General features: G+C 35.7%; 1 protein-coding gene and 1 non-coding gene across 21 annotated transcripts in view; both read left to right on the forward strand.

Annotated features, from left to right (window-relative positions):
• The window catches only part of CCDC91 (coiled-coil domain containing 91), a 312578-nt gene that overhangs the window by 257272 nt on the left and 37030 nt on the right, over positions 1-18276 (forward strand). The window lies entirely within an intron of this gene.
• Positions 16183-16289, forward strand: LOC113258114 (U6 spliceosomal RNA). Its single transcript, XR_003317130.1, has one exon. It is a non-coding gene; the product is annotated as a U6 spliceosomal RNA (small nuclear RNA).

The raw sequence follows: 18276 nt of genomic DNA on the forward strand, positions 1-18276 counted from the left end.
GAACTGATTTAATCAGTAGACTAGTAGGAAGTTGATTACTTCCACTTGGGGATTTGGGAGTTATTTTTATAACACATTGTGGAATACTTTTAATATTTGAATGTTTCCATCTCTTCAAACAGAAAAACTATAAAAAAGGAAAATGGATAAAATATCTGAAATGGAGCACCAACTAATTACTAGACCTCTTTTTTATATAACTTTTTAAAAAATTAGATTCTCTATACTCTTCTTCTTTCCAAAACTAGATTTCAGTATTTCAAGTTAATTTGAATGAATATCTTTGGGCTTGGAAATTTTTCACAAAAAATAAGATATCTCATAGCTTATAAAGTCATAGTTAGAAGAAACAAAAGTTTTTTTAGCAAATTCATAATCTTCTTGTCTCTTTCCAAAAGACTAAATTAGGGCAACTCATCTCTACTTCTTCCTTTGTAAGATGGATTTCTATTTGCATCAGAGAAGAACACTTTTCCAGAACAAAAATTTTCCTTTCTCCTCTCCAGCTTTTTTTAACTAGAGAGTCAATTTGAGATTTTTAGCATTAGACACCTCAAAAGCCCTATAGACCTTAGTTCCAACTGGGCTTACAGTCCAGTCTGTGAAGTAATCTTCCCCTTTTGAAGTTTTCAGAAATCTTTGAAGAAGAAATCTAATGTTGTGTTAGTTCCTGTCTTTATATGTCTTTTGTCCTAAACAATTTTTCCTTTGACATCATCTTACCCTTACCAAATTCACTAAAAAGCTGAAATGAAGACTCTTTTCCCTACATCATTCCCTTTAGTCTTTTACTTTTAAAAGATAGGGAAACACAGAATGAAAAATCCAAATGCTTAACTTTTCAAATAACTTATAACTTGTCCTACAGGATAAAATGCAGTAGAATCATGTATCACCAGAGTGAATAACGTTGCTTTTTCTGTGTGTCTGCAGTCAACAAGTTTTTAATCAGTTATCCAATCCTTTTAAGTATTGCTATTATACCATGAATTAAAATTAAAATTGTAGAAGAATTAAAATTATACTGAGAAAATGTTTTACTTTTAAATGCCATTTCAGTTTTCCTTAAATCAATAGAGATATCATCAAATTTTATAAATACTATTCAGCTGGTCTAAACACCTTCAGTAGGACAAAGGGGCTACCTATACATGTGCTAATTAACTGAATTGTAATTTACACTGAAATTGCATACTAAATTATTTACTAAATTGTATACATAGTACTTCTATTGTTAGTCCAAGTCATGATAATAACCAACAATTAGTATGGAACCAAAATATCCAAACAAAGAGAGCTTTTTAAATGATCAATCAGAAAAATAATTCAAATTAATAATGGATCTGTTCCAGTGATAAAAATGACTTTCTTTTAAGTATTCTAAGTAATAGGGATTTTTTTTAATCCTCTGTAAAATCTATCTTGTTAAGCCCAGAAGAAATAATTATTATATTGAATTCACGGTTAGCATGGAATTGAAAAGTTGCTGTTTTGTGGCCTCAACTTTTATAAATTTTCCATTAGTCGATAGAAATTTCTGTTTTTTTAAAGATTTATTTATTTATTTGAGAGAGAGAGCGAGCGTGCACATGCACAAAGGGAGGGGCAGAGGGAGTGAGAGAATCTCAAGCATGCTCCCTGCTGAGCTTGGAGCCCCATGTGGGGCTTCATCTCACCACCCTGAGATCATGACCTGAGCTGAAATCAAGAGTCGGATGCTTAACCAGCTGAGCCACCCAGGTGCCCCCGAAATTGTCTAGATGTTAATAAATTTGGAAATCTTCACTATGATTTGTACAATCCAAAGAAAACCTGAAAAGATTTTAAGATATATTTAATTTGTCTGAGAGTCAGCTAGGTATCTTTAAGTGTAGTGATTTGCATTGGGAAGGCCGTAACTGTATTTCATTGAAACTTAAATTTTGGTCCAAACTTTCTTGAATCGTTATAAATTCTACATAAGAGGTTGCAAACTGTAACCTGTGGGTCAAATTTGGTTTGCTACTTGTTTTTGTAAATAAAGTTTTATTGAAACATACAACCATACTCATTATGTATGTATCATTTTTTAGCTGGTTTCATGCTGCAATAGCAGGGCAGTTTGAGATTCTATTAGGACCATATAATGTAAAATATTTACCATCTGACCCTTTATAGAGAAAAGCTTATCAACTCCTGTTCTAGACCATCAAAATCATCTTGTGGGGAAAATGTCTTCCTGTCGGGCCTTTAAAATATTTATTCTTTCATTATGCCTCATTGTAACTAGACAGTTGAAATTCCATAGGTGCCAATCTGGGAAAGATTTTTCTCTCGATAATAATTGCCAGGTAAGGTATTATTATAACATTAAATCTGGTGATTAGTGGCATAAACTGTATTTTAGACTGAAGGAGATTATAGAAAAATGAGATAGGAAAGACCACATCCCTTGACACTTCCCTAGAGAGGAAGAATTTGTGGTTTATAATGACCTATGGCCCTTGGATTAGAATGGAGTGTTCCAACCCATCCCACAAGTTGAGACTGTTACACATGAGCTTGCTATGAGGGAGGAAGTGTGAATAACATTCAGCAAGCAACAACTACTCACAGCCAAGCAGTGATTCCTAAAAAATAAAATCTTGTCCAAATGTAATAAAAGATTATTTTTTTTTCCTCTTAAGAACCAGAATTATGCCCTGTGTTTTCTAAATCACCTCCAGGAAAATAATCTTCACTTTAGAGGATCCTTTTAATTTAGATCTTTAGAGAAGACTAAGGAGCAATTATCTTCACTTCAGAGTTTTTGTGGTCAAGGCATTGTCAGAATTTCTTAATTTTAAAAGGACTCTTTTAATCCAGTTTTGCTGCATATTCTTGAGTATTTGCATCTCAAACTAGTTATTAAAAGGTAGTATTTGGCCAAAATGAATTCTGTGATCAGTTCCCGGTTACTTGAATTAAACATGATTTCAAGACAGTTATTTAATATCTTATGGTGCCTTACTTTTCTCCTCTTAATAATATGGAAGTTGCCCTGTCTAATCTTTAATGTCTCTTACAGCTCTAAAATCTATCAACACTATGTGTAACATTTCCATGACAACTGATAAATCTTTCAAGGGGTTTTGAATTCTTGGCATAAATAACTTGCATCTTACTAATTCTTTTATACATTATTTATGCATTAGCATGGAAAATGACACTTTCTGGCATTCCCAGCCTTCTGCCTCATTTTCATTCTAATTAATTAGCCTAATTAACTCACTCGTACTCATTTTGGGGCAGGCTGTTTATTGCCTGTGCAAAAAGCATCTGCCCTTATAACTTTTGATTTGGGTCTCATATAAGAAAATGTTTTTATCTGACCAAGGCATATTAAAATGAGTATACCCTCTTATGTATTTGTTGCCCTTTCATTCATACCTTATTTTGATGCCAAAGGGAATTAAATCTCCATACTACCTGTATTTCAAGTTAACCCATAAAAAATGTACCTTCTAAATTTATAAAATTTCATCCATTTCAAATGGTACAGTAACAAATACATAGAAAGACATATAGATTTGGAAATAGCCAGTGCAAATCATTTTGCCAATTGATATTTCACAAGGTCATTGAATTGTCCTCCTCTCTAAATTTAAAGAATGGAAAACTTAATTCAGAAGGGATTAGTGAAACCAGTAAGGTAAATAGGTTTTAAAAGGTTTCATAGTTTATATAGATGTGGTCTAAAAATTTATTTACTTTTTTTCCCCGTCTTTGAAAACTTATTTCATATAGTATACCTTAAAATAAAATTTATTGCCATTCTCCACTTTATATTTTAAGTCTTCTTGATCTTCTTCCTTATTTTGCCATAGTCAGTTGCATAAGAATAACCTTGAAAAAATTTGTTGACACATGAACAATCATGGTCTCTGGTGAGGCAGATCACTATTGATCATTTCCATTTGAGCAGGGGGGCAATTGAAAAGATATTATAGGTACAACTTAATGTTTAACATCAAAGCCCATTGTATCTGTTTCAGGAAATAACATATGTTCCAACTTAGAATTAAAATGACAATTTATGTATGTACACATAAGAACTAATTAGGTATAGCAACTAATGTGCCCTTTAGGTGTTTTGGGGATAGCATTTTGTTTAAAGAAAAACAAAATTTCTAAACCCAAAATACAGTTAAGTGTAAATACTTGTATTGGGGTCACTTTAGTATCTAAAAATGTTTATCTCTGTGTAGTAATTTAAAATATTCATTTAAATAATTATTCAGTCACTTCTTGAGTTATTACAGTGACAGTTGGCTTTATTCTTCAGTGAAAGGTTTTAACTTTTTCTTAATATTCAGATGACTTTTCTCCATTGGTGCACTATACTAAAGTTCTTAAAATTTAGATGGTGATAAGAATTGATTCAAATCAAGGACAAATCAACAAAGTGTCAATTTTGAGTCACAGATTATGGCAGTTAGGAATTGACACTCTTGATGGATATACTATCATTGAAGGCTTGTAAGTTAGGTATCACTTTTGAGATGGGCCAAACCAACTGAAGCTTTTACTCAGAATGGCTAAATATCTCATAATATAAATGGTGAGCAACTGGTTAAGAAGGAAAACCAGAGGTCAGACCTAGAGGAAGCAGTAACTTCAAAGGCCTCAAAATTGAAATGATGGTAGCAGTGATGATGAAAGCTAATACTTACGTAGCATTCACTATATTCCAGGCCCTCGTCTAAGGAGTGTGTGTGTGTGTGTGTGTGTGTGTGTGTCTGTGTGTCTGTGTGTCTTCATTACTCACAGGAATACTATTAGCCATCAAATCATAAAACTAGAAAGTGGTAGTCTGGGGGCGCCTGGGTAGCACAGTGGTTAAGTGTGTGCCTTCGGCTCAGGGCGTGATCCCAGCGTTCTGGGATCAAGCCCCACATCAGGCTCCTCCACTAAAAGCCTGCTTCTTCCTCTCCCACTCCCCCTGCTTGTGTTCCCTCTCTCGCTGGCTGTCTCTCTCTCTGTCAAATAAATAAATAAAATCTTTAAAAAAAAAAAAAAGAAAGAAAGAAAGAAAGTGATAGTCTGGCTCTGAAGTCTGAGCTGTTAACCAGCAATCTACCTCTGTGGGCAAGATGCAGCAATAAAGAACAGGGACAGAAGTTTGTGAGTAGGTCAGAAATGTACATTTCAGGTTAAAAGCTAAGACCAAGAGGCCAACAGGGACCCATGCTTCTTTTTTGTTAGCTGTATGGCACTGGGTAGTATCCACCGTATCAAATAGCTGTGGAGGACCAGGAGCAACATGTTCTTTAAATTTTGGAAGGGAAGTATAAGGACATATTAAATAATTATGTAAAGACAAAATAATAGCTTGAAGCAACAGTAAACACCATAATACATGGCAGTGCTTGAATAAAGGTCAAATGCATTATGCTGACATAATTGCAATAGAAATCCAGAAGATCATTTAAGTCTAGAGTGATCAGGGTGGCTTTTTTCTTTATTTCGGTTGGATAGAAATTAAAATATGGACTAGGCTATATAGTAAAAAGAAGATAAGTAATAGTATGTGAGAAACCAAAGGATTTAGTCTCTTACAGAAACAACCAAATTAATTTATAAAGATTTTACTAAAAAGCCTTTTTCTAGATTCTTGATATTGCCTTTTGGTTGCAATTCTAGAATGTCTTGTTTCATTAAGCTCAGATTATTGGGGGCAATGGGGATGGAAAGATTTTTTAAGCTTATGTTGATTTGCCCTTCAGCTAATCTTAGAAGGTAAAAAGTATTTATTCATTCATGAACTATTTATTAAGGATCCCCAGTTGCCTTCACTGTGCTGCTGCAGCCACAGCTCTTACACTATTGAAATGGAGGCTGAAGTGGTGTTGCCGACTGCTAACATCTTGATCTATCCGTATATCTACACGGCACGCTTCGGAGTGTGCCCTTCCTATTCCATCCTCGGTTGTGTACTGTGAAGCTTGCCTAAATGTTTTTTCCATTCTGTAAAGAAATGTTGAACATCTTTAATAGTCTGAGCTCTGTGCTCAGGACCCAGGATAAATGAGATAATGAGAGCTTACCCCTCATAGCCATCATCATCATCATCATTTAGCAACTAAAATTAATAAAGATTTTTACATGTACTATTTGATTCTTATAATCAACTGCATGGTTATGATGCTGCTTTTACAAACCAGAAAATAAAAGAGATGGTAGAAATGTTGACTCTTCCAAGGTTACTTCTAGTAAATAGTGTCACCGAGGCTTGAGTTTCCAGTTCTTCATCCTGTACTCTTTTCTCTGCATCACACCAACTAGCCTTGTCAACTTCCTTTACGCTAGCAGTTTCCTGGTGCTGTCTAGGGTGAAGCCGGTATCCGAAGATGATTATCAAATCCCACAGTGGTTAGAACTAGTGAAGAGGTACAGTCCCAGCACTGGAAGGGCATGAGATACTCAATAATAGAGGAAAGATCCTGAAAACAGGAGTCCACATTCTACTATTCTCTTCTTCTTTTATGGTGCTTTCACTGTACTGCTGTGCCCAGTTTTGAGTTCCATATTTAGGAAAATATATTGGTATTTTCATAGAAATCAGAGTTCTTAGAGTGAGCTATGGAGGATATAACCTAGGAGAAGTGTTTGAAAGATATGAGATTGTTCAACTGAAGAAAAAGTTACTGTGGGAATTCAATAATATAGAAACCCAGAAAACATGATCTTAATATGATCTTAGTGTTGAAGGAATATCTAGAAATGTTTAACTTAAGTGGAATCTAGGTTGTTGAAGTGAAATGTTTTATATCAGAAAACAATGCAAAACAACAACCCATTTCTTGAACATCAAGTTTGTCCAAAATACCATGGTAGCTGCTTTATTTATACTGTTTCACACAATCCTCAAAACAAGCCTAAAATAATATCTGCACTTTACGGACAAGGAAAATTGAGAGTCAGTGATATTTGATAACTGCCCAAGATCAGTAGAAGAGAGAGTTAAGATTAAACTTGGTTCTGTCTGACTGCAAACCATGTAGGGAGATTCCCCAGTAACTACTGAAGTCTGGTTAGATAATTTGCCTTACACGTTATTTTTCAGACAGCATTCTAGGATTGTCACTTTCTCCATTAGCAGGCTTTCAATACACCTTTCCACTTGTACAGGCTCCATCTAGATAACTTAGAGAAATTGGTTCCATCCAGACAAATGAGGAAGAAAAGTAGAAAAGCCTGGAGAGTGTGCAGCCACATACACCTCACTTGGGAAATTGCTTGCAATTATGTATCACATGCAATTTATAAATTATTTTTAAGTAGATTTTTTTTATTTTTAAGTAGATTTCTCACCTATTGTGAACTTTTGAGTACCCTAACAAAGACTACTGGTTTAGATTATTTTAAATATTATTTTATTCCCACAGTATTTTAAGGTTTTGATTTATATAAAAAATAGGCCTGATGTTTTCCTGATTTTATTAGGAAATAGTAGGTGGTAGTAAAAGATGGACAAAGTCTTAAAATGAGGTTTCTCTAAAATGCACAGCATGAATTGGGCTATGAAGCTAAAACCACCACCAGCTTATATAATAGCAGTGATAAGGTAACAATAACTTTGTTTTGCTTTTTTTATTATTATTTTTTTAAATATTTTATTTATTTATTTGACAGAGATAGAGACAGCCAGCGAGAGAGGGAACACAAGCAGGGGGAGTGGGAGAGGAAGAAGCAGGCTCATAGCAGAGGAGCCTGATGTGGGGCTCGATCCCATAACGCCAGGACCACGCCCTGAGCTGAAGGCAGACGCTTAACCGCTGGGCCACCCAGGCGCCCCTGTTTTGCTTTTTTCAAAAACAAGTCTAACTCTACTATTCTAGGTAGTATTATCTGTAGCTTTTTCCAATTAACACTATGTTTGAAACTAAAATTCTTAGCCTATTCTTTTTAGTTCTCATTAAAGTCCTTATGGGTATATTCTTGGAATTGGTACACATTTCTACTCATGTACAGGCTAATGTCAAACTCCCTTAAAATTGTACTTCCTCTAGGAATTAAAAAATGAAACAAAAGTAACATGTCAGAGTTATTTCAGTCCTTTAAAATAGATCCAAATATACAAGTCATTATTGCAAACAAGTTTTTTATGTAGCAAATTAAGAAAACTGAGTCATAATCCCAACATAATCTGTTTAAAAACCAATTTTGTTGAATTTTGAAGTTATGTTGGCATGGATAATATTTTTTTTAACTTCATTTTATTCTATTTCAGCATGGAGCTAAGCAGTATAATCCTAGTATTTACTTCTCTGACACTTCTTAGTGGCTCCCAATTCTTAATTATCTTGCTAGGTAGAGAGAAGAAATTACTGTCATTTACAAGAAAGATACAAGGATTGAACAATAACAGTTCAGGCCTTGCACTGATACCTACAAGAGCTTCTTACGAAACATTTACAAATATAATCACTTTCTCCATGTACTTTAAACAATTGGACTGTAGAAATTATAGGATTGTGTAGGCTTACTCCGTAATAGGTTAATGTCCTTTGTATTATCCTGCATATTTATGAATGTCTTTTGCTTCACATTCTTTGACTTATTTTTCAAATATATAAATTGTTAAGAGATGAGTTATTTTTCATGTGCTGCTTTTTAACTGAAACTTCGAAAATGACTATTTTCTTATTTCCTTTCTTTATCAAAATCTCTTTCAGTACAAAGCAGATGGTATTATTACTAAAAGACACTTGGTAGTTGTTACATTTAAACTATTTGATTTATTATATAGTTGTTTTCCATCATATGTATCTCCTCAGCCATCAGTTCTTTCCTTTGAAAAAATAGCAAAAATAACAATTTGGTTTGTAACTAATAGTGCCTTGGAAACAGCATGAAAAAATCATTTTCTAAGAGATGCGGTATTTTTCTTCTCATATGAAAACAGAGAAAACCTCCTTGACATTCTGTTCATTGCTGATTCATATGCACTGACGTGACCTCTCTGTGCTCCTGTCTTGCTTTGGAAGCTTTGTGCTCACTCTTTAAAGGAAAGCCAATTATTTAATACATGTGAACTCAAGTCTGTAACAGAGAGGAAACAGATACATCATTTATTATCATCACATTATCTTTGAATGAAGTCCATTAGATTATGGGTGAATCACATGTCTGACTTAGTCTTTGACTAAATTATCACACAATTTTTCTTATTTTTTAAAATAGGAATATTAAATGGATAGGCAAGACATAATTTTACTTTTCTTTCTGTGAGATTGATGTACCAGTATATATCTCTTATTATTTTTTCAAAGATACTTATTATCCTATATTCTTTTTCTTGTAGTTTTTCATTCATTCCCGTCATTGATTGGTTCAGCTGAGATTCCATGCATGAGATTCCATAATCCTTAGTTTTATACATAAAGCTGCAACATTCACATGAATTTACCCTCTAAGAACTTTTTTTTATCATTGCATCCTTTTAGCAGAGAATTTAAGATTAACCTAATTAAGATCCTATAAATATTTGACGGGTTGTTGGTCTATTTGAAAACTGTCTATTTTTTAAATTTAGATTGAATTCCTAATTTTATGCAACAGAGGTTAACTCTGACTGATTAAGCAGAAAAGGAGTTTATTAATTAAGAGGTTATTGGGATGAGAGAAACAGGCTTTGAATCTCAGCTTCCAAACGCAAAGGCCAAAACCATGACATAATCGCTTCTCGGCCTTTTGGCTAAGATCAAGTGCAAAACCATGACATAGGACTGACCTAATGAGAAAATCCCGTTGCTGCTGCTTGCCCACCAAATGCCCCCCTCCCAACTCATTGCTTTCCCTTCCCCACTTACACCACTGCATCTTACAACTTGAAGTCTCTGCCTCTACCCTGACCAGTAGGAAGGTCCCTTCTGGAGTTTCATCATCAGATTGTTCATTTCTTTTTGAAATCTCATGAGGGTAAACCTGATTGGTAGACCCTTGATCACATACCTATATACTGGGTACAAAAAGAAGCTAAGAAAATACACTTTAGGCATTCTCCCTCACGGTGACCAAACTGATAAGCGTATACTATCTCGTGATATGGTAAAGGTTTTCACAAAATGCCAAGACAAGAAAATATGGCAAATGTATACTATCCTACATTGCTTGGCTTTTCAATATCAATTTATACCCTTTGTCAGTACTTAAACCTAACCTTTAAAATATACCATTCTTCCATACTTCAACCATATTAACATTAACATCAGGTAATATCATGGCAAAGTACTTGAGCTATCCCGTATAAAAACAGAATGTGTTCATAAAGGGAATGGCCTAAAGTCTCTTGTAGGAACCTCCCACAAGGCAAGTATAGCTGAGAGCGTGAGTGATCTGCTCACATACCTTCTGTTTCTTTCTCAAGTCTCATTCCCTATATGTCCCAGTCCCTTACTAGGGCCTACTACGGAGCATGCCTGATTTAATAGTTCAGTGACTCAGCTAAACTGAGTTCATTTAGGGCAGACCAGGTCACACTGATTGTTTCCACAGTCTGATATACAGACTTTAATAGCACTTTTAATGAACTAAATGCTCCCTTTCAAAGGGACAGGTTTCCTGCCTGATGACTTTGCTCCAAAACCTTAGAGATCTCTGCTGGGATTCCTCCATCAGAACTTGCCACAGGCTCCATGTAGCACTGCTATAAAAATACTAACATTTCTAAATCCACGGAATCTGTTGGTCTTGTAGCCAGGATTAACTAGGAAGGCTCCTTCGTCCTTTTGTGCTCACTCAACAGCTACAGACTTTTAAGTCACTTCATAAATAAGTCTAAGCAAGATTCCCAATGGGATATATATTATTTTCAAAAAGGCCTACATACCACTGTGCCTCTTCCTTAGTGGCAGGAGGCACAAGGTACAGTGAGTTATCTAACTTTGTAGAAGTTACCCTGATATGCTCAAGATCACTGGGCCTGCAGAAACTTCACCGAGGTGTAGCTCTTATATTTTCATAATGATGTATCTCCCACCTTACTACACTCATATTGGACTTAGAGCTATGTTTTACATAGCTGTACAAAGGATCTTGAATACTTATTACTTCCTGCTTTCCAGGTCCTGGAGATGGAATGTCATCCTTGTAGTTGTCCTGTGTTTTGGGGAGACAGTCACGGTCTTTGCGAAATACGCTGTGGTTCAGGGCCAAGTAATTTGTGTAGCCCTAAGAGGAAACGATGTATTGCTCTATAAAAACAGCTGTTACAGGTGTTGTCTCTATTGGGGAAGAAGGAAAGGACGATGTGCAGATGAATAGTCATATACCTGGTGCTGAGCGCTAGTGAAGAATGCAGGTGTGGCGGCTGCATATGAAACCACTATCTGATTAAGCCGCTAGTAATGTACCCTCCTCCTCCAGTGCCAGCTGTATACTCTGTGCGTGTAAGGTCCTACTGGGCTGGATGTGAGGCAGGTTCGGGGTATCATCATTTGATTCCCGTAGTCATCCTTTGTGACCACTAGTACACAGTGGTATTCTGCATCCCCCGTCATTTAGAGTTAGTTCAGAGCTATTCTACAACAGCACCCAGAAGACCTAGCATTTCCCTTTCTCCAGTCCAGTTACCTTGCTGGAAAAGGCCAAGCTGAGAGTTTACCGTTTACATCTGTGATGTCATTACCGTACATGTCTTCAGGAACTTGCACTCTCTCCTTCACTCAGAGAGCTCTGGATCTGGATCTCAGGAGTAGAAATTGGAAAAGACATTACAACTTTTTGTTGTAGTGGTTCAAGTCAGGTCTCTCTTCATTAAACCTAGATATCTTATAATTTTATTAAGTTGAATTTTTTTGGATGCCTATCTGGTATATGGATTATTTGATCCAGTAGCCAAAGCCAATGGTCAGTGCGGGCCAGAGCATTCTGATGACAACCCAACTCTCCTAGCAAGAACAGTAACCTTTTCCTCCTCCCTCTTGGATTTAAGTGTTTCTGCCTGAGGTCGGCCACCTTAGCATCCCCTGTCTGCATTGAAAGCAGTGTTACCCAGGAGCACTCCTGGTCTTTAAAAGGTAGACAGTGTTGTTCCCTGATGCTGGCTTTTCCCTCCCCGGGAACATTAGAGAATAGCTCTTGGCTGTGATTTTTGCCTTGAGCTGAGAATTTGGAATTGTGAACATTTCATTATCTTTTTAAAAGCTGTGCTGTGGAATTAAAAGCAAGTCAAGAATCTTGTCTTCATTACTCTTTACATTGTTGTTCCATGTTAGTAGCCACTGAATCCTCCAAAGTCTTGGCTGCATTGGTCACTTCATTTCAAGTGACTGTAGTTAATAATTTGTTACTTTGCTACTGCAGGCTGCCAGAATTTACTTTTTTTTTTTTTTCTTTCAGAAACCAGCTGGACTTTTAGAGCCATCAGCCCTTAGAGAGCCAGAACTAACCATAGATCTTTCTGATTTTCCTGAGGCTGAATTGCCTTCCGCCACTTCTTAGTAGCCATTTAGTATCAACCAGGGTTTTCCTCTTAAACAGCAGAAGCTGTCTCTGGCTGGTTAAGCAGTAAAAAAGTTTATTAAAAGGAAATTGAGTAGTTGACCAAATTGTTGATAGCTGGAGAACCAGGGTCAAGGTTAAGCGTCTAGAAACCATACCAAAACTATACCACAGAACTTGCTTAAAGATAGGTCCCCCTTTGCTGTGACATTCCCATCAAGCGCTCTAAGCACCTGTTGCTTAACGCGCCCATTGCAGTGGCCAACAGTTGAATGTATCTCATCCTTATAAGCAAAATGGATGCTATACAGAGCTTCCTTCCTCTCATTCTGCTGAATCAAAGTCCATCACGGTTGACTCTGATTAGCAGAGCCCTGGGAATAGAGCAGGATAGTTAACTATGTTTTCTGGATTTTACCTAGGGGAGTCATACCTCATAAGGCTAGAAATTCATCAAACACAGGAAGGGTATCAAAAATCAGGGAACATTACAAATGGCCACTACATATTTTAGGAATTTTTTCCAAGTTGCTATGGTTACTGTAGAAATATTTTTCCAGCTTTTTAAGTCTCATGGCTAATTCTAAATCTGATCCTTTGAAGTCAAACTACATGGGTTTCATTCTTACTAAAACAGGACTTTAGCCGTCGCCAGGTTCATCAGACATCTTGTAGAAAGTTTGCCACTTGGCCACCACAATTTCATACTTTCTCAAATAATCTGAGGTTTCTACAGTTGGGCCCAAATGATGTGACACTGTGCACAGGACATGCAGCATTTGGAATAGATAAGGTTTTCATTCCATGTATTTATGCTAAAAATAGATAGTTTTAGAAGGTGTATATAAATAGATTTTTTTTTTAAGTTTTAATGATTAAGTGGTTGTTTTTTAGTTAACCAACAATTTTACCTTTGGTAATTTAGGGACATCTTACATACATTAGTTATGGTACTTGTTTTCATAGAGTGATGGCCACAAAGATCCCTGAAGTAGAAAGAACGTGATTAACTTGTCTTTTTACTGAATTCACATAGATTAAATTTCAGTTGTCTCTTGTGTCCTTGGAAACATCTTTGTTCTTGGTATTTACATCACGCTCTTATCGGTAGATCTATTTCTTCTACATCCTCTCCATTTTCTTGCTATCAAACCTGTTATCCATGACCTCTGCTCTTTTCTTCAACTGTATGTGTAAAATTGAAGAAATAATAAGAAACTAGACAGTAAAGTACTTTTTATCGAATTAAGTCACATATATTCTGAGTCTGAAAAAGGAATGCTTAGCTATGTAGTAAGTATATAGGTTTTGTTGTGTCTATTTTCACTGGTCCTTTTTACTTTTCTCTTCTTTGAGATTCTGGGCTATAGAAGATAATGGCTGCTCAAAAGCTGGCTGCCAGTCAGAACATTATTATGCTAGTAAGTTTCAAAGTTAGATCCCTCCAATCCATTTCAGTCTTTTCCAGATAATGTTTTCCAATGTAGATAATTTTCTGAACATTTGACTTGAAGTACAATATTTTAGGATAAACCTACATCCAACATTCAGTGTACATTGGGATTGATTCATTAAATGATTCCACTATTCTTGTCACCAAGATTTTTCATATTTTTGTATTTTTGCATGTATAATGTGATCATTACCTTGTACCAGGAACATATTAATCATAATTTATTAGCCATTTTACAAGAATTTTAGTGTCTGCTTTTTATTCATCTGTGGGGACATTTGGCATATAAAATAACTTTGTTGCTTAGTTTTTCCTTTATAGTTTAGAGTGCTTATTCATTTAAGATTTAGTGTGACTATAATATATTCAACACTTTGCTTTTGTCCTCAATATTTATTCCATTCCTGTGGTTCACATTTTCCTTTTCTTATGTATCATGTGTTGAAAATGAAAATATCTTGTCTGGGGTGGAGCTTAGCCACTGGACTAAACAAACATGCTCTCCTTCTGCTCTTAGTTGATTTTAGTGGTTAAATTACTAAAAAATCCTGTTAATAAAAAAAGAAGTTTTACATCTACCTTTTTTTATTGTGTACTTTCATAGTTAGTAAAATTCCCTTCCTTTCAGCTCTCCCACCAAAATGCAACTTGTTCACTCATATTTCTTTTATATGTAAGACCCTGACATTAATAGTCAACAGATTAATGAAAATTGCATAGATATTCAAGAATCAAAGTTTTTGAATTTAGTGAAAGAAATTAAACCACTTGAACAGAGTTTCCAAAACTCAGAGGGTATCTATGATGGGCTATCCAAGGCATGTTCTTCTTTTGTCAGTAGCACAAGTGCAAGAAGAAAAACCCAAACACATGAACACTGGGAGTTTCTGATTGTGTCGCCTCTCACATCTTGTGGGCCAAAGCAAGTCATCTGGCCAAGCCCAAGGTCAAAAGGCAGAGAAGTACATTCCACCCACCATGAGGCCAAGCATGTTGCATGGTCAAATTCAACATCAATGGAGTAATCCTCCCATGGATGTGAGGAAAAAGAATGGGTTCCCAAATAGTAATTTAATCTGCTATACACCAACCAATCTAAGTAAGTTACCCTCTCTCCTACTAACCTTACTTTATCATATCATGATCTTGTTTTCTTTTCTTCTTAGCCCATATCATTATCTGAAACTATTTTAATAGTTTATACTGCATTATTTACTCATTCATTAAATGTCAGCAGACACCCAATATGTACAAGGTACTCTAAGTAGCATCTAAGATGCATCTAAGCAACGCATCAATAAAAAAAACAGATAAAAAATCCATTTTAATTATCTGTCTCCCTCACTAAAGTTTCTGCTCTAAGAGGGAAAGGACCTCATCTGTTTTGTTCACCACTGTATTCTCAGTATCTCAGAATAAACCTGGCACATAGAAGATGTTCAAGAAAATTTTGTTTCATGAATGAAGAAACGCCATTAAACATTTATGTAATCTAGCACCATTTGCTCAGACCCTCTGCTTATTAGGCAGCTTTCTGATTGTGATTTGCTTACAATATAGGGAGGTTTTTATAGACAGTTTTGTGAACTTGAGTTACTACAAGTCTTCTTTTGAGAGAAAGATCTGTGCTTAGTATTTTGGCAAATCTGAGGTCTGTACCTACACAACTGAAAACCAGTCCTTCATGCAGTAAACTCAGCATGGTAAAACCACCCTGCGAAACTTAAGAGATAGACACCATGGGCTAAGTACACTTGTAATTCACTTCTAAGCAGATTAATGGAAAGGGATTTTGACACAGAATATATGACACCCAGTGTCTCCTGAGGATTCTGCTCACTTTAGATACTTATCTTCTTTACTTCAAGGTTTCTAAAAAAAGTTATTTCAGTGATAGGGTATTAGTGTTTTTTTTTAGGTCCATACATAGCAAGTGCAAAGAGTATGTGAAGAGCTAAATGAATTAATGGATACCATTTCCAGGTTTTGAATCATGTGCTACTCTTTTGCTTTAGGCTTTTAAAGCTCTGTTTCAAGAACTTTTCTCAGAATATGTACATATTGTATAAAACTAAGCAAGAACTTAACGAAGGATTGTCCGTAGATCTGTTACATAGAGATATGAACTGCATTATCAACAGTCAGGACAGGAATGTTCCCAGCTCCCATCCCTGAAGCTATAATTGTTTTATTTCTACACTCAACCTATTAGTGTCTGATAGTATATGGTCTGGCCAGTCTCACATTTAAAATAAAATTAGTCAGTGCTTGCTTCAGCAACACATATACTATGATTGGAACGATACAGAAAAGATTAGCATGGCCCCTGCACAAGGATGATACATAAAATAAAATCAGTCACAGCAGTTCTCATACATACTTTGGGTTCTTAAGACTTTTTCATGTATTAGGCTGTGAAAAATATTAGATGCCCTTGATGAAGTCTTTTAAGAGCTACTACCATTTGCTAAAGAAGATACTATTATTTAACTATAATAATTCTTAATAAAATATAAGTGACGTTGAACTATTGGTGATGTACCACTGTTGAAAAAGAAGATATTGCACAGTCTTACACCAGGAAAGAATTTCCCAATATCTTTGTGGCCAACAGTATTATTGAGTTCTGTTGTAAGGATTTTACTTGTTCTATTCACTCATTAACAAGTGGTTACTCACCATTTACATACTAAGTATATACTGTAAATAAGGTAGACATGATCCCTACACCACCAAGGATTAGAGCCTAAAAAGGAGATGGGAAAAAGCCAGAACTTGTGGCACATGTGAGCGTTCTGAAAGAGAAGTGGGACAAGGTGCTATGGAAGTACACGGAATTGGACCTAATGAAGTCCTTGTGGATCAGAGAACCCTGCCCAGCGGAATGACATCGAAGCAAAAGCTTGAACAACTACTTCTCTCTCCCTGTATCCAACGTATAGGGAAATCTATCTTTAAAATATATCCAGATTCTGACCACCTGGATTGCTATTCCCAGTGGCTAAGCCACTATCAGCTTTTCCCTGGCCTTCTTCACAAGCCCCCTAACTAGTATCTTTACTTCTAGTCTTGCACTGCAAAGTTGTTTTTCACACTTTTTATTCAGATTTTATTGCTTCTCTGCGTAAAACCTTGAAATGGTCCTGTGTCACTCAGAGGAAAGCTGGAGTCATTGCTTTGGCCTCCAGGGCTCTCCATGATCCGGCCTTCTGTTTCTTCTCGCATCTCCCGAAAACACCACACCTAATCGTAAAAGACTGCAACTTTTTCACAGAGTTTTAGTGTCCCATAATACTCAATTCAGTGATTTCAGAATTTCACTGAACTTAACCTAAGGGTGGGTTTGAAAAACGAGCTAATGATTTAGTGAGTGGAGCCAACTATGCTGTGTTTCACATTTCATTTGCATGTTATTTTGAGGTATCTTTTTCAGCTCTCACAGCCATCAAAACCAAGTGTCAACCCACATCTAGAGCCACGTCGCTGTATCTCAGAGTCCTAAACCACGATTTTCAAATGTGATGAAGCACCGTTCAATTACATTAGCCTCACTTTTTAAATAGTACTTACTTTATAACATGTATAACATATTAGTAGAAAAATACATGTTTATAAATGAATAAATAACCATTTCTTTGGGCTATGGAGCTGCCATTTTAGACCAGTGGTTTTCTCCGCACTTACATCTAAGGAAAGATAACTATAAAGATGTTTTTAAAAGAGACGGTGTAGTGAGGGGACCACCTTCTTATTTGTTGAGAAAGTTGCACTACTTCTTGAAGACTCTGCATGTAGTCTGTTCCGTTTCTCCTAACTGGAAAACATGTTTGAGAAGGAAAATCAAGATGGAAAGCGATGCAAAGTAGTTGTCATAATTGACTTACACCACAGTTATTCCAGTGCTAAATTTACATTCAGTTTGAAATATACCTCACTCCTTAAGAGCTTTGGTATAATACGGGGCAATGTTTGTCTCATTTGTTTTGTTTTATTGTTGTAATGTTGTTAGGAAAGCTATAAGCTTAGGGAATATAGTAGAGAGCCAGTAAGACTTAAAGCAATTCTGAGAATAGCCAGATTGCTTAGCGAGTAGTCAAGAATGAAATCACTTTTAGAGCAACAATGATAATCTGTTATTTACTTTTCTAGAGAACAGGATTAAGATGAATTCATGAGTAAATTCATCAATAAATCAAAGATCATATTTATGTGATACAGAAATATTATAGAATTTGACACTCATTATCAAGGATTTATGGGATGATGAGTCTAAATGTATATTTAAAAATTAGTACATTGTACAAGGTAGCATACGGTTGTCATAATACATGAGTCAGCCTGTCATTGCTCTGAGCATT

The sequence above is a fragment of the Ursus arctos genome, unplaced genomic scaffold (assembly GCF_023065955.2).
Source record: "Ursus arctos isolate Adak ecotype North America unplaced genomic scaffold, UrsArc2.0 scaffold_26, whole genome shotgun sequence".
NCBI lineage: Eukaryota > Metazoa > Chordata > Mammalia > Carnivora > Ursidae > Ursus > Ursus arctos.